The following is a 24,453-nucleotide window of genomic DNA, read 5'->3' on the forward strand; positions in this document are numbered from 1 at the left end:
TATCTATATTAGTGGGTATTTCACAGTCCACTTAGATGATCTGGTGTATACCAAAATATTTAATGAAAACAAATCTATAACTAATCTATTTCAAGAGCAAAGATACTCAGTATTTTTATTGCCTTTGGGAAATACATTGACTTTTAAAAAATACTTTTAAATCACTCATAGAAACTGGAAATAACATTTGCACAATACCTGAGAATTCTTATTGTTGAGTCTGTGTGGGTTACTTGTTCAGTCATGTCCAACTCTTTGTGACCCCATGAACTGTAGCCTGCCAGGCTCCTCTGTCCATGGGAATTTCCAGGCAAGAATACTGGAGTAGGTAGACATTTCCTTCTTCAGGGGATCGTCCCAACCCAGGGATCAAACCTGGGTCTCCTGCAGACAGATTCTTTACCATCTGAGCTACCATGTTAAGTCTCTCTGCACGGCTACTTTTTCAATACAACTTTTATTAAGAAAACGAAGAGAAAATGTCCTTTTATCGAGTAGAACAGAATTACATAAGAGCAATATTAAGAATAATACTTCAATGTTGGCTTCTAAGCTATGTTTTATATAAGTTAAATTTCCAATCTCTTCATTCTGCTGCGATATAACCAAGCCCGTCTATGATAAGAACCAATGTCAGTCTTTGAACATCATGATTACAATTAAAAGCTTGGAATAGCATGATAAAGGAAAAGGTAACCTTTTTTTAAAAAAAAATTCTAGTTGATTTACAATTTTGTACTAGTTTTGGGTGTACAGCAAAATGATTCAGATATATGGAAAAACTGAATATACATATAAAGACTTTACATATTTCACATTACTTTTCATTTTAGCTTAGGACAAGACACTGAATACAGTTCACTATGTTATACAGTAAATCCTTGTTACTTATGTATTTTGTATCCTCTGGTTTGAATCTGATAATTTATCCCTTCCTCCTTCCCTTTCCCCTTTGGTAACCATAGTTTCCTTTCTATCTGAGTCTGTTTCTGTATTGTATGTGGACTCATTTGTATCACTTTTAGATTCCACATATAAGGGATATAATATCTGTCTTTCTCTGACTTACTTCACTTACCATGATAATCTGTCCATGTTGCCGCAATGTTTCACTCTTTTTTATGTCTAAGTAATGATTCCATTGTATGCGTGTACATATTTAATAAGTGTGTGTGCTCAGTCATGTTCAACTCTTTGTGACCCCTTGGACTGTGGCCCACCAGGCTCTTCTCTCCATGGAATTTTCCAGGCAAGAATACTGGAGTGAGTTGCCATGCCCTCCTCCAGGGAATCTTCTGACCCAGGGATGGAATTCGCATCTCTTACATCTCCTGCATTGGCAGGCAGATTCTTTACCATCATGACACTTGAGAAATCCATAATAATTCCATTGTGTGTATATATACACATACACATATTTATGTGTATAGGTACATAACATATCTTAAGCCAGTCATTTGTTGATGGGCACTTGGTATATTTCCATGTCTTGGCTGTTGTAAACAGTGCTGAACATTGGGGTTTATGTATTTTTTAGCTGTATTTTCTGGATATATACCCAGGTGTGAGATTGCTGGATCATATAGTAGTAGCTCTGTTTTCATATTTTAAGTAACCTTAATGGTAACCTCTGAATCCCGTTTTAAATTAACCCTACTTCCAAATAATATTTTAAAATGATTTCAATTAACCTTATTGATTAGCCAGCGTCAGCTTACAATTTCTCCCCCCAATATTCCAAGGTATAACTTGCAGCATCAGAAAGCATAGTAAGCACTTTTGATTACCAAGTGCTAAAATATCAGTGGTTTTCTGTGACAGTAATGTTCTTCTCAAAAATTAAGATTTCATTTTTCTCTCAAAGAGTTTAAGAAATCATAACTTTTTTTAGTTGAGGTGAAAAAACTGCTTCATTAGTTCATATATTGTAAAAGCCACTGCTTGAGGAACACAGTGGGTATAATTAAGAGAGAAACCATGATCCCTTTGAATTCCATGGTGTCCATAGACATACTTTATAGTCACGTTCCTGGTAAGGCACTTTTCAAATTCTGAAAGAGCAGTTCCTAATTATAATTACCAAAGAATTACAACAAATGGGTAGAATACTATGACACTGTGTTATTATTCCAGTAACACCACTGCAATGTAAGTTTGTGAATTTTCGAAACAAAGACATTAGGATACAGTAAGTCCCCTACAAATGAACGAGTTCCATTCTGAGTGCACATTTGTAAGTCCAATGTGTTTGTAAGTCCAACAAAGTAAGCCTCGGTACCCAACTAATATATTTGGCTATATAGTAGTATTGTATTATGATAGGTTTATAAAACTTTGCAAACAAGTTCACTTAAAAACACAAAAATAAAATATTTTTAATCTTATAGTACAGTACTTACCAGCTGTATCACTGCTGCTTTTATGCTTGCTTCTAGACATCCTGGGCTTGAAATAAAGATACTGTGCTACTGTACTCTCAACAGTGCTATATAGTGAAGTACACACAATCATAACCACTTATAGAAGACGTACACATGTGACAATGTACGCCAGACCCAGGGACGGACTAACAAGATTGGACATGTGAACACACACTCACATCTTTGAAAGTCTGCAAATCGAAGGTCTGTATGTAGGGGACTTACTGTTATCAGAAGTTCTGCCAAGAATGTAGGGAGCACAGGAAAGTTACCAGAAAGAAAAAAGCAACCAACCAACCAAACACATGCCTATGGAATCATTCCCAATACATCAGGTATCAGGCCTCTGTGAAGTGCATGGTAATCACTTTCCTTTGCACAAACTGCTTTGAAAACATGACTAACTTCTGTATAAGTATGTTCCTCTTTCACTTGGAGTGTTTGGTATATTCTAGCCATGTGAATAGTGTAAGTACGGATAACTGCGGTTAAACCTGCCACAGATCCAGCCATTAATCTGTGTACAGACCAGAAACTCAGCTTTGTAGTGGTAAATGTTCCATCATGCTCAAATGAGGTAAACTGGCTTGCACCATAGGGAACTATTCAGATCATCACTGCAATAATCCCTTTATATTAATACAATCCAAGGTATCCATCCTTTGGCAAATAGCATGCAATGCAGAAAATACTTCCAAATGTTTTCAGCATTGACTATGAGCTTGTAATGAAACTTTTACTTGATCCAAATGGGCAACTGTTTTGGCACAGCATCTTGCAACACCTCCAGCCAGGAAGAAGCAAAACCAGAAGTCCTGGCCTGCAGTGGGCCCTCCAGTTCCAGCTGCCGAGGTGGGTTAGCCAAAAGCAGGGCTGCCTTGGGAGCTTTGGTCAAATTACAACCCAAGGGCATTAGCCATGGCCAGAATGGGCAGTGACAGGGCCCTGACTGACTGGAAGGTAGGGCAGTGAGTGAAAGTCACCCAGTCGTGTTGGACTCTTTGTGATTCCATGGGCTATACAGTCCTGGAATTCTGCAGGCCAGAATACTGGGGTGGGTAGCCTTTCCCTTCTCCAGGAGATCTTCCCACCCAGGGATAGAACCCAGGTCTCCCACATTGCAGGCAGATTCTTTACCAGCTGAGCCACAAGGGTCTTTAACTGCCGTATTAGAGTTAAGTGGTTATAGTATTAAAAGTGTTCTGAATTTGACTATATACTTAGCATTACCAGTGTGATGTGTGTGTGTGTGTGTGTGTGTGTGTGTATTTTGTACTGGGCCTTTGTTGTACTAGACCTACTATACTAGATCTTGTTGCTTTTCTCTAGTTGTGATGAATGGGGGCTACTCCCTAGTCGTGATGCGTGGACTTCTCTTATTGTGGAGCATGGGCTTTAGGGTGCATAGGTGCAGGAGTTGCAGATCCTGGACTCTAGGGTGTGCGGGCTCAATAATTGTGGTGAATGGGCTTAGTTGCTCCATGGCACATGGGATTTTTCCCAGATCAGGGATGGAGTCCATGCCTCCTGCACTGGCAGGTGGATTCTTTACTGCTGAGCATCCAGGGAAGCCTCTACGCGTGTGACGAATACTTTCATAAGCTTACATTAGAAGTTAGCATCCTTTCACATTAATGTGAAAAACACCTTTCAGCATTTCTTGTAAGGCAGGTATAGTGGTGATGGATTCCCTCAGCTGTTGGTTGTTATGAAAAGCTTTATCTACCCTTCATTTCTGAAGGATAACTTTGCTAGGTAAACTTTTCTTGGTTGGCAGTTGCTATGGGACCATGCTAGTGCTTTATCTTGGACTTCCCAGGTTTTGGAACTGTGAAAAATATCCGTTTATAAGCCATCCAGTTTGTGGTATTTTGTTATGGCATCTTGAATGGACTGTATCAATTAAAATAGAATTGTTTATTGAAATTATTTTTCTCTTGTAGTGCTTTCTTCCTCCTTCATATATTACACACTTTGGTCTTGATGATAGTACCCCTAAGCACTTTACGTATATATGTACCTCTTTATATACAGATATTTTTCAAGATGATCAATAAGATCATAATTGCATATGTTCAATATTTTTCCTATGAAACAGCACATGGACAGGTTTCTAAGTCAGTACATTCAGTTATACTTCAGTATTCTTTAAATGCTATATAAAACTGGGTAGTATGGACAATGTGATTTTAAAAAAAACAACACTTTTCCATGTAATGAAAATCTTGGTTGTGCCCAATTCATTGCTCTTGTAAGCCTGTTCACTGGAAAAGTTACAAAACTATTTAAGGGTGTGGGTGTGTGTGTGTGTGTGTGTGTGTGTGAAAGATCACTAGCAGTGCAATAGAATCCTTTCAGTTCAAGGAACTGAGAGATACAGAGGGCAAGAAATTTATCTAAGGCCAGATTTAAACCATGTCTGACGCCAGTGATCATAAAATTTCCATGAAACACTGCCAGCCTTTCAGCTTATATACTTAATAAGGAAGAAAGGACTCTTATTAATGTGATTGATAGATTTCTTGAGTAAATTTTGAAATCCAAGGCAGTAACTGTCATGTATTTTCATCTTGTCACTCTTTTGCTAAGTATGGTTCTTAAATGTCAGGACGTTTTCGTTGGGAGGATGAACATGACAAGTTTTTTCTTGGAATAGAAAATTGAGGCCCTGGGTCTTCAGATTCTTTTCTTCTCTCCTCTCTTCCTTTCCCCCTTTTCTTTTCCTTCTTTTCATGGTTATTTATCCAAGGCTGCCTATAGGCATAATCTGAGTACTCTAGTACTTTAGCCTATGTAATGGGGATACAAAAGAACTCAACAATGGGAGTGACAACAAGGAAGTTAATACTCCACTGTAGGGATAAGGTTAAATGGATAGCTTGGCCATAAGAGAAGGTGAAGAGTCTTTTCTGCTTGGAGATGGACATAGTTGGTAATTCTTGAGTTGAAAATTGAAGGATGAGTAGACATTTTTCAAGTAGGGAGGGCATGCTAATCATAGGGAACAGCATGTAAGCGCTTGGTGTTCTGAAAATAATTGGTACAATCAGACAAATGCCTATTTTCTATCCTGGGATTGGCAGGAGTTGCAGTGGGAAGTAAGAAAAACCAAATCACAGAAGGCCTGTCCCCTGAAAAAACTCAGTCTCTCTTGCCTCCAATCTTGTCTCACATTGCAGTAATCATCTAGATGAGAGATGAGGGCCTAAACTGTGGGATGAGACAGGATAGATTTGAGAGATTTAAAGATTGAATCAATGCCAGCTGAAACTTAGCCAGGGTCCTAGTTCTGTTGAGCCTCAAACTAATTGGGAGACAAAGTTAGCCAAGAGATGGGAAAATTGGTAGTTAGCCAAATTTCTTGTCTGATTCAAGATTTCCTGAGTTACTTGATATATCCATGTCCAAGGCACTTTTTCAGGGACAATAGAAGGCATTTCAGTGTACTAATAACTTGGGATTCTAAATTTCTTTTCAGGACAGTGTGAGAGTAATCAAAACTTATAAAACAATCCTGAAGTAATGGGTTAAAGATAGAGTTCAAAGCTTGAATCCTGGTCAATCCTAGTGTAAAGTGTTGCTAGGACTTGAGTCTTGGTACAATGTATTTCCACTGCAAAGGCCAACAATAAATGATGTCTGTCTTGCTTTGTACTGTATCACAGTAATTGAGATGTTTACGTTTCAAAGGAGAATAACATAGAGGAACATTAATACTATCCCCACTCCTAAAATTCTCCCCTACCTTCTTTTTCTAACTTCACCAGTGTGATAATTTGGACTGTCCACACCAGCAAATTCCTGACTAATCAACTTCAAAAGTCTAAATGAATGATGTTCCGTTTAAAAGCAAAAAGGCCCACTGGCTCTTGTAAACAGAAAATAAACTTAATTCCATGAGCTACTTAATACCTTCTTATTTTCAGGAGCAGAAGGATCAGGCTGAGAAAATGTGAAAATAGGGGCAGAGCCGAAAGCTCCCCACAAGAGTCAATTGAAGATAAAGGCATTAGTGCCAGGACCTCATGTGGCTGGCAATTCCACAATCAGTATATCTGGAAAAAACAGCACCAAGAAATAAGGCACTGGAGAATTTTGACACTTTCATTAGTGGGTGCAGCAAAGCAGGGTCAAAGTTGCATTTGATTAATGAGCCCACTCATGTGCCCATGCCTGGTTGCCAAGATGACAAGGAAAAGTTGAGTATACATTTGGACTTCTAGATTTACAGCAGGAAGTAAGTAATGTTAGATACCAAGGCTCACTTAGGATCCAATAAGAAAGGGTTCATGCTGGGTATAATCTGTTGCTACACTAATGATGTATTAAAAACTTAGTCACTTAAAATGGCCATTTATTATGATCACAAGACAATGGGTCCACTGGCTGGTTCTGCTGGGTTTAGCTTGGCAGTTCACTTGGTCCTGGCTAGACGTCTGGTTGACTGGCTTGTGCTGGCTAGTCAAGAATGATTTCAGCTGGGGTTATTGGCTCTCTTCTATGTATTTCATCTTCCAACCAGATTCCCTGGGCAAGTTCTCATGGCAATTGCATGGGTCTAATACCCAGGTTTGGACTTGGCACATTGTCTGTTCTACCACACTCAACTGGCCAAGGTCCAGATTCAAGGGATGGGGAAATTATGGTTCCTCCCATGAAGAGGTAGAATCTAAGATGAATTCTAAAAACAGCCTCAATTCTCCACCTCTCCTGTATCTATTATTATTATTTTACTTTTAGAATGATAGACAAAGTATCTTGCCTACCATTTCACCTAGCCACCCAGCCTCTTTTCTATTCTGATACTATCAGTAATTATAGGTAAACATGTATGCATGGGTCCTTTTTCACACAAATGGTTATATTTTCACACAACTTTGTACTTGGTTATTTGCATTTTATGCAACTTGAAGTATATCCCCTATTCATAGATGTATACATCTGTAGATGTATACATTAATTCCTAAAAGTAGAATTACTGAGTCAAAGCATATATGCATTTAAAAAAATTTGATAGTGACAAGCTGCCCTCCATAAGAAACAGCACTTTTATGTACGTTCCCACCTAGAAATCTATGCAGTTGTTTTTCCAATTCCTTGCCAAAATGCCAATCATCAAACCATTTTATATTACAAACATGATTTTTAAAAAGGTATTTCAGTAAATTTTAAAATTTCAAATGTACAGAAAAGTTGCAATGACAGTAAAATACTGCCATATCCCCTTCATTAAGATTTCCCAATTATTAATGTATTTGCTGTGTAAGCAGCTCTGTATGAATCTCTATTGCCGTTACTTGTTTTCTGAGCCACTTGAAAACAAGTTGCTAACATGATGCACCTTCACTTCTAAATCTAGAATACAAAGACTCTCTCTTACTTATGAATGGTTGCATTGTGGCTTTACATTAGGATGTCAACACTGATAGAAAATACTATTCAGAAGTGATGCTGTGTTCTCAGTTTATCACCTCAGGAGGCACATGACATTGACCCACCCACTACTGTTTATGTTAACTTTGATCACCTGCTTAAGTTGGTGTCTGGTGAATTTACGTGGGGAGAAGACTGCCATTTCCTGTTTAGCAATTGAGAATATTTTGTGGGAAGATTTAAATTTTTTTTTTTTTAATGTGAATCAGTTTCAAAGTCTTTATTGAATTTGTTACGATATTGCTTCTGTTTTATGTTTTGACTTTTGGCTGAGAAGCATGTGGGATCTTTGCTTCCAAACCAGGGATCAAGCCCACACCCCCTGCATTGAAGGGTGAAGTCTTAACCATTGAACCACCAGGGAAGTCCTTTGTGGTAAGTTTTCTAATAAGAAATGGGATCCTGGCCCAATTTCAAATATCTACCCACCAGCCTTAGCATCCGTTGATAATTCCCACTTGAATCAATCATCATTGTAATGGTTGCCAAATAGTTTGGTATTTTCTGCATTTCTTTTACATTAATTAATTTTACATTAATTAGTTGATATTCAACTGTAAGGGCAGGCATTTCCTTCTCTCTAATGTGTTTATATTAGTATGTACTTATATAATCCAATGGATTGCAATCCATTACTGTCCTTGTTTTTAAAATTTAATTGAAGTATAGTTGACTTACAATATTGTGTTTCAGGTATACATCATAATGATTTAGTACTGCACACTATACTCCATAATAGGTCATTACAAGATAATAGGTATCATTCCCCATGCTATACAGTATATTCTTGTTGCTTATCTATTATATATTTATATATAGTAGTTTGTATCTGTTAATCCCATGCACTTAATATTTCCCTCCCCACCTCCTTCTCTTTTTTGGTAATCACAAGTTTGTTTTCTATATCTGTGAGTCTGTTTTGCATATACATATGAATTTTTAAGATTTCACATGTAAGTGGGATTAGACTTTTTGTCCTCCTAATGACTTATTTCACTAAGCATGACAGTCTCCAGGTTCATCCATGCTACTGCAAGTGGCAGTATTTCAATTTTTATGGCTAAGTGATATTTTATTGCATATATACCACATCTACTTAATCCATTCAGATATTGATGGGCATTTGGATTGCTTCTCTGTCTTGGCTATTGTATATAGCACTGCCATTGGGGTGCGTTTATCTTTTCAAATTAGTGTTTGTATTTTTTCAGATACAGACCCAAGAGTGGAACTGCTGGATCATATGGTTGTTACAGTTTTAGCTTTTTAAGAAATCTCCATACTGTTTTTCATTGTAGCTGCACTAATTTACATTCCCATGAATAGGGCAAGATGGTTCCCTTTCTCCACATTCTCACCAACATTTGTTGTTACTGGACGTTTTGATGATAGCTGTTTTGACAGTTATGAGGCAATACCTCTTTGTGGTTTTGACTTGCGTTTTTCCAATAGTGATATTGAACATCTTTTTCTGTGCCTGTTAGCCATCTGTATGTCTTCTGAAGAGACATTTCTCAAAAGGTCTCTGTCCATTTTTAAAAATTGCATTTTTGTTGTTGTTGTTGTTGTTGAGCTGTATGAGCTGTTTGTCTATTATTTCCTTTGTGCAAAAGCTTTTAAGTTTAATTAGGTCTCATTGGTATATTTTTGCTTTTATCTCTTTTGCCTTAGACTGATTCAAGTAAATATTGTTAATGATTTATGTCAGAGTGTTCCATCTATTTTCCCCCAGGAGTGTTATGGCATTGAGTTTTTAAAACCATTTTGAGTGTATTTTCACAGAATTAGGACAAATAAATTTAAAATTTGTTTGGAATACAAAAGACCCCAAATAGGCAAAAGAACCTTGAAGAAGAAGAACAGAGCTAGAAGTAGCAAGCTCCCTAACATCAGGCTCTATTACCAAGCTATGGTCATCAAAACAGTATGGTACTGGAAAAAAACAGACACATAGATCTGTGGAACAGAATAGAGAGGCTAGAAATAAATCCATACACTTATGGTCACTTTACCTACAAAAGAATGCAAGAATATACAGTGGGGAAAAGACAATTTCTTCACTAAGTATTGAGGAGAAAATTAGGCAGCTACATGTAAAAGAATGAAATTAGAACATTTTCTCACACCATATACAAATATATTCCAAGCAAGTTAAAGATCTAAATATAAGACTGGAAATCATAAAACTCATGAAGAAAACATAGGTAAGCACTTGTTGTTTTTCAGTCACTTCGTCATGTCCAACTCTTTGTGACCCCGTGGACTGTAGCATTCCAGGCTTCCCTGTTCTTCACCATCTTGTGGAGCTTGCTGAAACTTGTGTCCATTGAGTTGGTGATACCATCGGACCATCTCATCCTCTGTCATCCCCTTCTCCTCCTGCCTTCAGTCTTTTCCAGCATCAGGGTTTTTTCCAATGAGTCAGCTCTTCTCATCAGGTGGCCAAAGTATTGGAAAGTCAGCTTCAGTCCTACCAATGAATATTCAGGACTGATTTTCCTTAACATTGACTGGTTTGATCTCCTTGCTGTCCAAGGGACTCTGAAAAGTCCTCTCCAACACCACAGTTCAAAAGCATCAATTCTTCGGTGCTCAGACTTCTTTATGATCCAACTCTTACATCTGTACATGACTACTAGAAAAACCATAGCTTTGACAATACGGACCTTTGTTGGTAAAGTAATGTCTCTACTTTTTAATACACTGTCTGGGTTTTTAACATAAATTGTAGTAATATCTTTTTTTTTTTATCTTTCTCCAAAGGCAGAGAAAACAAAAATAAAAAAACAAATTTGACCTAATTATACTTAAAAGTTTTTACACAGCGAGGGAAACCATTAACAAAATGAAAAGATAATGAATGGACTAGGAGAGAATATTATCAAATGATATTACTGATAAGGGGTTAATATCCAAAATATATAAAAAGCTCATATAATTCAATTTCAAGAAAGTAAACAACACAGTTTAAAATGGGCAAAACACCTGGACAAACATTTTTCCAAAGAGGGCACATAGATGACCAATAGATACATGAAAAGATGCTTAAGATTGCTAATTATCAGAGAAATGCAAACTAAAGCCACATGAGAGATTACTTCACATCTGTCAGAATGGCTATCATGAAAAAGACCACAAAAGGCAAACATTGGCAAGGATGTGGATAAATGGGATCCCTTTTACACTGTCTAGACAACATATTAAAAAGCAGAGACATTACTTTGCTGACTAAGGTCTACCTAGTCAAAGCTATGGTTTTTCTAGTAGTCATGTATGGATGTGAGAGTTGGACTATAAAGAAAGCTGAGCGCCGAAGAATTGATGCTTTCAAACTGTGGTGTTGGAGAAGACTCTTGAGAGTCCCTTGGACTGCAAGGAGATCAAACCAGTCCATCCTAAAGGAAATCAGTCCTGAATATTCATTGGAAGAACTGATGCTGAAGCTGAAACTCCAATACTTTGGCCGCCTGATGTGAAGAACTGACTCATCGGAAAAGACCCTGATGCTGGTAAAGACTGAAGGCAGGAGGAGAAGGGAATGACAGAGGATGAGATGGTTGGATGGCATCACTGACTCAATGGACATGAGTTTGAGTAAGCTCCGGGAGCTGGTGATGGACAGGGAAAGCTCGCGTTCTGCAGTCCATGGGGTCTCAAGAGTTGGACATGACTGAGCTACTGAACTGAACTGTACACTGTTGGTGGGAATGTAAATTGGTGTAGCCACTGTGGAAAATAGCATGGGGTTTCCTCAAAAATGAAAAATATAACTACCATCTGACCCAATAATTCCACTTCTGGGTATATATCCAAAGAAAATGAAAACACTTATTCAAAAAGATACACATACATATATATATAAACATGCATACACATACAGATACACAATGGAATACTACTCATCCAAAAAAAAATAAAAACTTGTAATTATAACAACGTGGATGGATCTGGAGGGTATTATGTTTAGTGAAATAAGACAGAGAAAGACAAATACCATATGTTATCACTTACAGGTGGAATCTTCAACCAACCAACCAAAGACCTGAGTTCGTGGAAACAGAACAAATTGGTGGTTGCCAGAGTGGAGGTGGGAGTGAGTGAAATGGGTGAAGGGGGTCAAGAGGTACACATTTCCAGTTCTAGTTAGTAAGTCATGGAGATGTAATATATAGCATGATGATTACAGTTAATAATACTGTATTCTTTGTTTGAAAGTAGCTAGGAAAGTGGATCTTGAAGGTTCTCATTACAAGAAAAGAATTCTTTCTACCAATGTATAGTGACAGATGTTAGCTGGACTATTGTGGTGATCATTTTGCAATATACACAAACATCGAATCATTGCCTTGTACACCTGAAACTAATTATAATGTTATTTCAATTGTATCTAAAAAGAAAATCCATGGTGTGGCTTTTGGAGTCATAGCTGGAAGCTTGCCCTAGAATCTGTGTCAAATGATTTATAAAACTGATGAGAGAAAACTCTTCAGTCCCTGCCTACTTTTCAAGCAGGAGTAGGCTCAATTGTCTGTGCCTCACTCTGAGTGGATACACATGGTTATTGGACTGAGATGCAACTTTCACTACAGCAACATTTTAGAGTTTCAGAAGTGAAGATGAAAAGAAAGTGTCTCTTTCATCACTAATACTGATGACCATGTAGGAGTTTGAAGGAGGGACCTATGAATAGAACCACTCTTCTTCACCTGAGTTCAGAACAGATTGGATCATAGAAGGGTTGATGTAGAGACTACTTTTTTTTTAGCTGATAAAATTGTTGAGAGAAATGCAGTTTAGCTTTTAGGTCAAAAAGACTTGCAAATATTGCACCCAAAGTTAAATTTATCCACTCAGCGTAGGCTAAGCTGGATTCTGGCAGGTTTCCCTAACAAGGTCCAGCCCCTGAAAAGCTTATGGTATAGAGAAGCAGAACAGATGAGAACACATACCTTTCTTAGAGACAGACAGATCAGAGAGACAGGTGCTAAGGCATCTCCCACATCCTTCCCCTACACTCCTCTATCACCAGTGTGCAATCTCCATCCTCCCAGTTTTCAGGTGGAGGAACTTCCATTTTGGGTGAGTGTTCCCTCCACCTTCCAATGTGTATGTCTCAAAACTTGACTTCAGTCATCTCGAATATTTATTTCTTTTCAAGAGTTCTTAGGCTTTCCCCACTTCTGGTGTATCTTTCTGGAAATGAAAACAATAGCCTAAAATATTTCAGTTTTATAAAAATAAGTTAATTTTCAACCTTGATCAATAATAGGTGGATGGCGTCCTATGTCACCCAGATACCTACTTCAGGAGTGAAGTACTTTTCACCCACTACTGAGAATGTTCAGCTGTCAGTCTTGAAGTCTTGCCTGAAAAGAAGCACTTTGTCTGACAGCACAGTCTCCTTAGAACAGTCCACATTCAATGACCAATTATCCTATTCATTAATGCTTCTGCCCCTTTGATCCAGCTCAGAACTACAGCAAGGGATCCTCTCAGCTTCAGAGATTCCTGAGAACTCTGGTGAGGCCTTTCAAAACGATGAAAGTGAAAAGTTAAAAAAAAAAGAAAGTGAAAAGTGAAAGTGTTAGTCACTCAGCCATATCTGATTCTCTTGTGACCCCAGGGACTGTAGCCCTGCCAGGCTTCTCTCTCCATGGATTCTCCAGGAAAGAACACTGGAGTGGATAGCCATTCCCTTCTACAGGGGATCTTCCCAACCCAGGAATCACACTCAGGTCTCCTATACTGCAGGCAGATTCTTTACTGTCTGAGACAGCAGGGAAGCTATGTAACCAAGGGCAGTCCAAATTCCCCTTATGCTGAATCCTTCTTTCTATCCAGTCCTTACCATGTGTTTAAGAGCAACCTTTAATAAACTTCCTGTATGCTGTTATTTGTATCATAATAATAGCATATTATGCCCCTGGGGACCCAGCTGTTGCAAGTTGGGTCCCTAGGAATGATCCAAGAAAGTCAGTGCTAAGAAACATTGTCACCAGCCAGCTGGCCATGAGGACCCTGTGAGATGAACACTGTCCCCCAATTCATGTTCATTCAGAACCTCAGGAAGTGATCTTATTTGGAAACAGTATTTGCAGGTATAATTTTAGTTAAGGGTTGAGATGAGATTATGATAGATTAGGGTGGGCTCTAAATCCAATGTCAAAGAGGACACAGAGAAGGCCATTCTATCTGAAGATAGAATCAGAGTGGAGTGATGCTCCCACAAGCCAAGAACATCTGGAGCCATCAGAAACTCAAAGAGGCAAGGAAGGATTCTTCCAAGGAGCCTTCAGAGGGAATATAGCCCTGCTGACAGACTGCTTTTGAATACATCTAGCCTCCATATTTATGACAAAATAAAATTTCTGTGGTTTTAAGCCACGCAGTTTGCAGTTACAGCAGTTCTAAAAACTAGTATAGACTCCATCACTGATGATAGGCAGTGATAACTCCTGGTACAAGGCTGAATTATTCAAAGGTTGAAATTGTTAAAAAGTTCACTGATGGTGAAGTGGAAGGAAATGAACTAGTGGGTGCACTGGATCAGGCATTTGAGAAGTATGAGGAGATACTAACCACATATTGCTAAACACAATTAGTATTTTGGGAAAATAACCAAAAGTTGAGTGTTTAATCCATAATTAGATACTATAAAGAAGGCTTCTGGCTTTCACACTCAGCTTTTGAAGGGGTTCTTTTCTCTTTCAACAGTGCTGTGTGCTTAGTCGCTCAGTCGTTTCCAGCTCTTTGTGACCCCATGGACCGTAGCCCACCAGGCTCCTCTGTCCATGGGGATTCTCCAGCAAAAATACTGGAGTGGGTTGCCATGCCCTCCTCTGGGGGATCTTCCCAACTCAGGGATCAAACCCAGGTTTCCAACATTGCAGGCAGATTCTTTACCATCTCAGTCACCACCAGAAGGCAGAGTAAATGGAGGACCAGGCCCTGGACTTAATCATAAAGGTAGCAGAACTCTGAAGAAGGTTCAGTTCTCAGCTAGGCAAGTGTGGAAGACCAAGGTCAAGGTTCTGGTTGGGACAGAATGAGGTCACTTTAAAATTCCTGGATCCCTTAGAACCCATGATCCTGCAGAACGTTTCCAGTCTTCCTTGTGCTTCGTCACTCAGTCATCTCCAACTCCCTGTGATCCCGTGGACCGTAGCCCACCAGGCTCCTCTGTCCATGGGATTCTCCAGGCAAGAATACTGGAGTGGGCTGCCATTTCCCTCTCCAGAGGCAGTCTTCCCTATTAAAGATTAATTAATGGGGTTCATGATGGTGCAGAACCCCAACCCCCTGCCAGACCTACACTCAGTCAGTTTAGATTTCAGTCATAGCATAACCTAGCTGCGGTGTGCTAGGCTGATTAGGGAGAAAGGGAACTCTACCCCAAAGGAAGTTTCTTGGGCCAGAAGGATGCCATGGGGAATTCACATAAGTCTCAATGGGAGAATCATTACCCAGTCTACTAGGGTTCTGGACAAGGTTATCTGCAGCAGAGAATTACACACTGTTTGAAAAATGGCTTCTGGCTCACTATTGGGCCTTGCTGTAGACAGAGCATCTAACATGGCATATCAAGTGATGATGTAGCCAACATTGCCCTTCATAAACTGGGTCAAACCAGAACCCACAAATTCTTTGGATTGGGTAGATGGAATGGTACAACTAGGATCAAGCATGAACGGGGTTGGAGGACAGACAGCAAAATAGACAGCCCAGACCTCCAGGTCATTCATTACTGTTGCACTTGCATTGTTCCCTCGGGTCACACCCTAGGTAGCATCAGGGTCCCTTATGACCAGATAAAGATGTCAGTCCTTTGAAGAGTTTCAGCCGGCCTAAACTGCTTCATAGGATGGCATGGTGGAGACACTGTCTACCAAAGCACTGAGTATGAGCTAATGAGAAAGGCATTGGCATCACTAAGAAGTTTGGTGGTGGCTGTCCCAGCCAGAGTTGACGGTAGGAGATTCCACTGTAAGACTGGCACCACTGGGAACAGAGAGCATGATCAGATTTTAAAACAATAGAGGCAGGCTATAGTGCATAGGCATCAGAAACCTAGGGGACACACTCACTGTCATCAGCAGATGGTCAGAGTGGCAGCCAGAGGGTTGCAGTCTGGCTCAAAGAGATCTGAGGTCATAAGGACAAGATCTGAGGACATGAGGTACATGAAGGACACCCTGAAGAATGTGACATAGCCCACTATATACGGATGAAGTCAGACATTAGAGAAAACTCCTATCAGAGAAAATGGAGAGAGAGCTGGATGAAGCTGAGAGAGCCAGTAGGCTACATTGCATGTCTAATCTCCCGTGGAAAGAAGTAAGGTTGCATGAAGCTTCTTAAACTGAGTGCAACTCTAAGGAGAGTTTGGCAAGGCTACTGAAGAGTCCTTGAGCTACTGTACCTCCCTGCTTATCCTGCCAGAATGTCCAGTGTGAGGAAGACCAAGGGTTATTTGTCCTAGATAGTGGGGACAAGTTGGTAGCTCCACCATTGACTTGGCTTTGAGGGGATTTTAATCCCATGGTTGTGGAATTCATTAGACAGTGGGGTTGCTTTTAATTATCATCTGGCATCACTTTAAATCTAGGGCTTGCTTGATATTTAATCAGGCAATAACAAAATGTTGATAAGAATCACAACCCACATTACTTTTTAATATTACACAACTTGAGACATTAAAGGGATTCCAGATAAATTAACTTTGAGCACCACTCTACTTTTGGATGAACTCTATTAATCAAGTATATTTTATAATTATTGTTCATTTACTCATCAAGCCCTAAGGGTAAGTTTAAGATTTTAATCTTCTGGAAAATGTATGCCAAAGTATGAAATCAAGAAGACTGTGGAAAAAAAAAAAAAAAAAGAAGACTGTGATAAGAGGCAAAGGATATTTAAAATGATGGGGCTACCACAACTGACCAGTTCATAAATAATATCTGCATAATTTTACAGGCTGGTTGCCAATAATTATGTCAGCTACTCTTGCTAAGGAAGTATCCCATTCCAAGATATTAAAGTTAGATGATACTACAGAAAATTCAATAATTTCATCATGAATTTACAAGATTTTAATAACAATTTATTAACCAAATTGTATAAACCTGGAATATCTTTGAAAGGATACTCTCTGTTGGAGGGTTCATGGCAGTCAAGTTTATGATGGAAATTAATAGTGTTCATTCTTGTGTTAGAATTTGCTTATTGTGTCAATGTACTAATTTTAAAATTATGATCCAAATCAAAACAATGATCCAAAAAAAGTAAATCATAGTTGGTATAATGATCAATTTAAAATCACATAATATTTTGATACTATGATATACTTAATGTAGGAAGTGTTGGATTTACATATAAACATGTTTACATACTGAGAGTTCTGTTTTGTTGAAACCTTGGCCCATCTCTAGGAGACCTTTTGTAGGATAACAATCTAACCATAGTCAATGTGGAATGAGCCAGGTTTGGGGAAATATGTCAAAGTACCACAAATGCCACAAGTGAAAAGCGAAAGTCGCTCAGTCATGTCCAGTTCTTTGTGACCCCATGGACTATATAGTCCATGGAATTCTCCAGGCCAGAATACTGGAGTGGGTAACCTATTCCTTCTCCAAGCGGATCTTCCCAACCCAGGAATATGAACCGGGGTCTCCTGCAGTGCAGGCAGATTCTTTACCAACTGAGCTATGAGGGAAGCTCAATGCCACAAGACCACACCACAGTAATCCTGTGAGGCCACACCATGAATCCTAGGTACTGGGGAAAGGCATTCCCTCATTAATTCTGGGGTGAGGGACAAGATGTATTTTTAGACTAGGGGGAGTAAGGAGGCTGGGAGTACTCCTGCTGGTAGGGGTGCGATCCATGTGGGCACGACAAGAGTGACAGGGAATGCACAAATACCCTCTTGGTGTCAAATGGCACTGTGGAAACACCTCTTTCTGAGCAGCTGGGGCCCAGGGCAGCAGCCTCTACCTTGGGCCCAGACTCAAGGGCGTCAGTCTGAATTCTGACCCTGCTACTGAGTAGCAAGACTGACATTTTTGACATGTAATTATTGTTTTGCCTTCCTGAATTTGGGAGAAAGATGGTCATGGGGGTCACCAAGAGACAGCTGTGTCCAGCAGAGTGACAAGTGATGAGTTTATCAGGGTCGGTAACAGAAAAGCAGCAGCTTGCAATGGCCAGGTGAGGAGGTTGGAGGAGAAAAGCTTGAGATAATTATTCCAGGGACAAGTGAGATAGTACATTTGCAAATAGCTGGAAGTCAGTGTCCTCTTCCCTGCAATATTTGGCAAAAACAAACAAAACCAAAACAAATCTGTGGGGGACAGGCCAATAACTTGGCCTTTATGGGGAGTGTAACATAGCTACAAGCTAGGCACCTTGATGGTGTACCCTGTACAAGCCCCAATATCAGTGACTTCATAAACTAGCAGGGAAAGATTCCTCCAAAATGATCTCTGCTGATCACTTAGTTCAGGAGTCCCACGGTTGACATCTCATTCCGGACAGCCCAAAGCAAGATGTTTTAGCCTTCTGTGTCTGGTGTCTCCAACCCCATAGAGGAAACAATCCCACCAGAGCCATGTCCTCCCACTGGTGCCTGCATCTCTGACCTTTGAATAAGGCTCTAAGTTCCTGATTGGCAACGTACCAGAAGAGTTATTTATTACACTCTTATCAACTGAGGAAAAATGATGCCTAAGGGACACCAAGACTCTCTGAGCAGGCAAATTTGTTAGACAGTTTTCATGAGGACATTTTTAGAGCAAGAGCTGAGGGATACAGTGAGCAACCTCTTCCATATTGCTGGAGCAAAGAGAGTGAGGGATTTCATTAGCCTGGGCTTGTTTTTCCTTTCTTTCTTTCTTTTTTAAAAATAGCATTCCTTGATGAAAGCTGAAGGCGTGACACCAAAATATAACACAGCAAACGTGATTGTGTGTAAGGCCAAGAAAATATCGTCCAAGTACACGAGGGTTCTTTTCAATCTGAGACTGGAATGTAGAATAACAAGAGTTGGATGTGCTGCCTGACCACTAATCAGTTCTTCACAAATATCCCTTTTCTCAATTAGTCTTTTGGAAAGTGGCAGCAGATAAGTTGAAATTAATCTCTATTAAGGGTGCAGAGGAGAATTGCTTTGCTTGTTCAAAGTTTATCCAATCCTTTAAAGAATCAAATGAGCATGGGGTAAAGTTAATATCCAACATCGTGTTAACTAAGCAGATTAACTAAAGCCTCTGATTTAGATGAATCCCCATCTCTCTTTTGTTTGGGATAGACTTGGAGGTCCACACAGGCTAAGGCAAAGTTTTAATGTCCCAAGTCTACTCAATAATCTGTTCTGAGCTGGAAAGAACTTCCTATACTTTTAGACCTTCAGGCTAAAGGCTCATTTTACCCAGTTCTAGACACATTTGTCTGGCAGTTTTTTTAAAATTCCCGAGAGCCTGCTTGGTTTCAGGGACTATATCTGCCCTTGGGTATCTGGTTATTTCTGACCAAAGGAGCAGAAATCTTTCCCTATTATCATCCTGAAGTAGAGCTGGTGATTCCATGTGAGTGAGTATTAGTTGATCAGTTGTGTCTGACTCTTTGCGACCCCATGGACTGTATTCCTGCCAGGCTCCTCTGTCCATGGGATTTTCCAGGCAAGAATACTGGAGTGGGTTGCCAATTCCTTCTCTGGGGATATTCCAGACCCAGGAATCGAACCTGGGTCTCCCTCATTGCAGGAGATTTCTTTACTGTCTGAGCCACCAGGGAAGCCAGGAAGAGCTAGCTCCACCCTTGAGGATCCCCTGTGCCAAGAAAGTCTAGGAATGAAGAATGAGAGAGGGATAGTATCTACACGTTCAGCTGGCTAAAGAGTTTAGATGACAGAGGATATTTAGCACATTTGGTCTCAGCTCCTTATCTTTTTTTTTTTTTTTTTTCAGCTCCTTATCTTCAATAGAGATGTTGAATATCTCATTTAGCCAGTTTCTCTTTTGGCAAAGTAGGCTTTTTATGCCTGCTGGAGTTTATCTACTAAACAGATTAACAACTTAACAAGAGATTGTTTTCTATGCATATGGAATCATCCATCAGAAATCTAACTCCAAAAGCTACTGTATAAAAACCCGATCTAACCCTGGTTACTAATAGAGACTGCTTAGAAATCCACATGAAGACAAGTATGCATCCAAATTAAAACAGTGCATTTCAAGATCCCTTTCAGATGACTCATTTGACCAGCTCAGTTGATGATAAAACAATGAGGTCTAGGATCCAAAGTTGATGTCCCTCTATGGGGAGGATGTACTTGGACTCTGAGGGAGATATGGACTTTAGATGGGTCCATGGGGCATCTGGTCCCATCACTTCAGGGCAAATAGAAGAGGGAAAAGTAGAAGCAGTGACAGATTTTCTTTCCTTGGGCTCCAAAATCACTGCAGACGGTGACTACTGCCAGTCACTGCCTGAAATTAAAAGACATTTACTTCTTGGAAGGAAAGCTAGGACAAACCTAGACAGTGTATTAAAAAGCAAGGATATCACTTTGTTGACAAAGGTCTGTATAGTCAAAGCTATGGTCTTTCCAGTAGTCATGTACAGATGTGAGAGTTGGACCACAAAGAAGGCTGAGTGTCGAAGAACTGATGCTTTCAAACTGTGGTGCTGGAGAAGACTCTTGACAGTCCCTTGGACAGCAAGGAGATCAAACCAGTCAACCCTAAGAGAAATCAACCCTGACTATTCATCGGAAGGACTGATGCTGAAGCTGAAGTTACAATCCTTTGGCCACCTGATGCAGAGTTGACTCACTGGAAAAGACCCTAGTGCTGGGAAGGATTGAGGGCAGGAGGAGAAGGGGGTGACAGAGGATGGGATGGTTAGATAGCATCGCCGATTCCATGGACATGAGTTTGAGCAAGCTCCAGGAGACAGTGAAGGACCGGGGAGCCTGGCATGCTGCAGCACATGGAGTTGCGAAGAGTTGGACACAGCTTAGTGACTGAACAACAACAACACAGGGCAATACCAGCAGTTAATTCTTTAAGTTGGAAGACTTATAAAATGTGGGGAGGTGGGGTCAGGAGTATCTCTGCAATCCTGGCTAGCAGTGTAGACAGGAAGCAAGTAACAAGCCCCAGGGTGAACTGCTGGGACACACCAGCTGGGACCAGGTTCAGGGCTTCGACCAGGAGATGGCAGTGTCTCATCACACAGCAGGGCTCACGGAGCCCCGAGACACCTTGGCTGGATGCAGCCGCAACCGGGTAGCTTCTGACAGGGCTTCCTGGGAAGAAAGGACCAGCATGTGACTGATTCATGCAGTCTTAGGACATCTGGGGTCCCACAACTATGGGTAAAGATACATAGTTCTTGGGAGGAGAAGGGCCACTTTAACCTAATCAGCCCAATCAGAGGCTGATTAACAGAGGACCCCAAGAAGGGGAGGAGAGGCTGAAAGGCGAAAGCAGAGCAAACATAAACCAGAGAAGAGGCAAGAGTTGGACTAACAGCTGTAGGTCTCAGAAGAGTACGAATCCCAGGGGGGCCAGAGGAAAGACTGGTTCTGTCAATGGCACTGTGGAGGGGACCACATTTCAGAGCACCAGCATACATGGCTCTGTTGAGCTCCCCTTTCACTCCAATCCCAAAGAAGGGCAATGCCAAAGAATGTTCAAACTACCGTACAGTTGCACTCATTTCACATGTTAGTAAGGTTATGCTCAAAATCTTTCAACCGAGGCTTCAGCAGTATGTGAACTGAGAACTTGCAGATGCATAAACTGGGTTTAGAAAAGGCAGAGGAACCAGAGATCAAATTGCCAACATCCCTCAGATCCTAGAGAAAGCAAGGGAATTCCAGAAAAACATATACGTCTACTTCATTGACTACACTAAAATCTTTGACTGTGTGGATCACAACAAACTGTGGAAAATTCTCAAAGAGATGGGAATACCAGACCACCTTACCTGCATCCTGAGAAACCTGTATGCACATCAAGAAACAACAGTTAGAACTGGATTTGGACAACGGACTGGTTCCAAATTGAGAAAGGAGTACGTCAAGGCTGTATATTGTCACCCTGCTTATTTAACTTATATGCAGAGTACATCATGCGAAATGCTGGACTGGATGAAGCACAAGCTAGAATCAAGACTGCCAGGAGAAATATCAATAACCTCAGATACTCAGATGACATCACTCTTATGGCAGAAAGTGAAGAGGAACTCAAGAGCCTCTTGATGAGGGTGAAAGAAGAGAGTGAAAAAGCTGGCTTCAAACTCTACATTAAAAAAACGAAGATCATGACAACCGGTCCCATCGCTTCACGGCAAATAGAAGGGGAAGAGGTGGAAGCCGTGGCAAATTTTCTTTTCTTGGATTCCAAAATCACTGCAGATGGTGACTGCAGCCATGAAATTAAAGATACTTGCTCCTTGGAAAGAAAGCTGTGACAAATCTAGACAACATATATAAAACCAGAGATATCTCTTTACCAACAAAGGTTTGTATAGTCAAAGCTATGGTTTTTCCAGTAGTTGTGTACAGATGTGAGAGTTGAACCATAAAGAAGGCTGAGCACTGAAGAACTGATGCTTTTGAACTGTGGTGTTGGAGAAGACTGTTGAGAGTCCCTTGGACAGTAAGGAGATCAAACCTGTCAATCCTATAGGAAATCAATCCTGAATATTCATTGGAAGGACTGATGCTGAAGCTCCATACTTTGGCCACCCTATGTGAAGAGCCAACTCATTGGAAAATATCCTGATGCTGGGAAAGATTGAGGGCTGGAGGAGAAGGGGGAGACAAAGAACGAGATGCTTGGATGGCATTGCAAACTCAGTGGACATGAATTTGAGCAAGCTCTGGGAGAGAGTGAAGGACAGGGGAGCCTGGCATGCTGCAGTCCATGGGGTCATAAAGACTCAGACACAACTTAGCAACTGAAGAATAATAATAACTCTTGCAAAATAGATTATGCCCCAAACATATACTGAATGAGCATAGCTAGAAACAGGTGGGTAAGACATAGACTGTCCCTATCCTCTTGGGTCTCTGTTTTCTGGTTAAGGCATGTGACCTTTTTTAGTTGCCTTGGGAGGGGTATTGCTTACTGTGGTTCAGCAATCTTACCAGTATGGGTCCCTCTTCTTTGGAGGTGCTGTCTTGCCAAAAGCATGATGGTCCCTGGCTTATATGCACTGCTTTGGGGGTCTACTAAAATGGAAATGGTGGTGATGGGGGGGGGACTTAATGAGATAAGAGATACTATGTTACACAGAAAGAAAACAACCTGCTATATCATAGCAACTTTGGTTCTAAAATATAAACCCAGTGAACTTTTAGGTGATTCATCTAGAAACTAAACTAAGAAAATAACTTTCTTTGAAACTAAACTCTAAGAAATAAGTCTAAGAAAATAACTTAGAATGGTGGTTTATAATTATGAAACAGTGGTTTTAAAATACTTTTTAAATATGCTTTTACTTATTAAAAACTAATACTTAATGGCCTTGGGTGCCAGTTATTTCCTGGTGGCTCAGACAGTAAAGAATCTGCCTGCAATGCAGGAGACCTGGGTTTGGTCACTGGGTTGGGAAGATCCCTTGGAGAAGAGAATGGCTACCTACTCCAGTGTTCTTGCCTAGAGAATTCCATGGACAGAGGGGCCTGGCAGGCTGCAGTCCATGGGAGTCGCAAAGAGTTGGACATGACTGAGAGGCTAATACTTTCACTTTCATTTCATATTAATATAATATCAATATATATATTTTTAGTATTTATATTTGGTTGCACTGGATCTTGGTGATGGCACACAGAATCTTCCATCTTTGTTGTGGTATGTGGGATCTCTAGTTGCGGCATGTGAGATCTAGTTCCCTGACTAGGGATCGAACCCAGACCTCCTCCATTGGGAGTGCAGAGTCTTAACCACTGACCACCAAGGAAGTCTCAATACTTATTAAAAATAGTGGTTTATACTTATTAACTGGTTTTTATTTAGCTCCATTTGGTAATCAGTGACTTGCTGGCATGTTCTAACACTGACAACCTCATCTGGAGCATCTGAGTAAACGACTTGTCCAAAGTAAGTCATCTCTGAGAGCTGGCCTTGCCCTGGGTCCCAGAACTCCTGATTCAGTCCAGTGAACTTTGTCCATACACCGTGTTACAGTCTACTTTATGCAGGCAGAAACTGCACCCATATACTCTTTCAGGTCCCACGGGTTCACACATTAAGCTGTAGAGGTTTTGAACATAAGTAAACTCTCTGTAACACTCCTGAGTGAGAAGGTGCCTGATGGTGATCAGGAAACCTAGGTGAATAAACCTGCACTGTTGTGTCCACACAGAACTGTGCTCAGGGCAATGCGGCTGAAGAAACTGGTGCTCCATCTCCCACTTCTAGCCTGGCTGTTCTTCATGGGGTGTCATTCCAGACACCCAACTATAGACCATCAATCTTTCTTGAGACCTCTCCAAAATACTGCAATGCCCATTGTGGGTACTGGTCTCTCTTCATGTCAAGATGGAAGACTAGATCTTGACCTTCTTAGATATTTGTGTTTCAGAGTCAGA

The 24,453-nt window shown here is 40.4% G+C and overlaps 1 pseudogene; it reads right to left on the reverse strand.

The window, feature by feature from the left end:
- Nucleotides 1–2,729: 2,729 nt before the first annotated feature.
- LOC122428152 lies at nucleotides 2,730–23,053 on the reverse strand (annotated as a pseudogene).
- Nucleotides 23,054–24,453: the final 1,400 nt, after the last annotated feature.

Source organism: Cervus canadensis, chromosome 26 (assembly GCF_019320065.1).
Source record: "Cervus canadensis isolate Bull #8, Minnesota chromosome 26, ASM1932006v1, whole genome shotgun sequence".
Classification (NCBI taxonomy): Eukaryota; Metazoa; Chordata; class Mammalia; order Artiodactyla; family Cervidae; genus Cervus; species Cervus canadensis.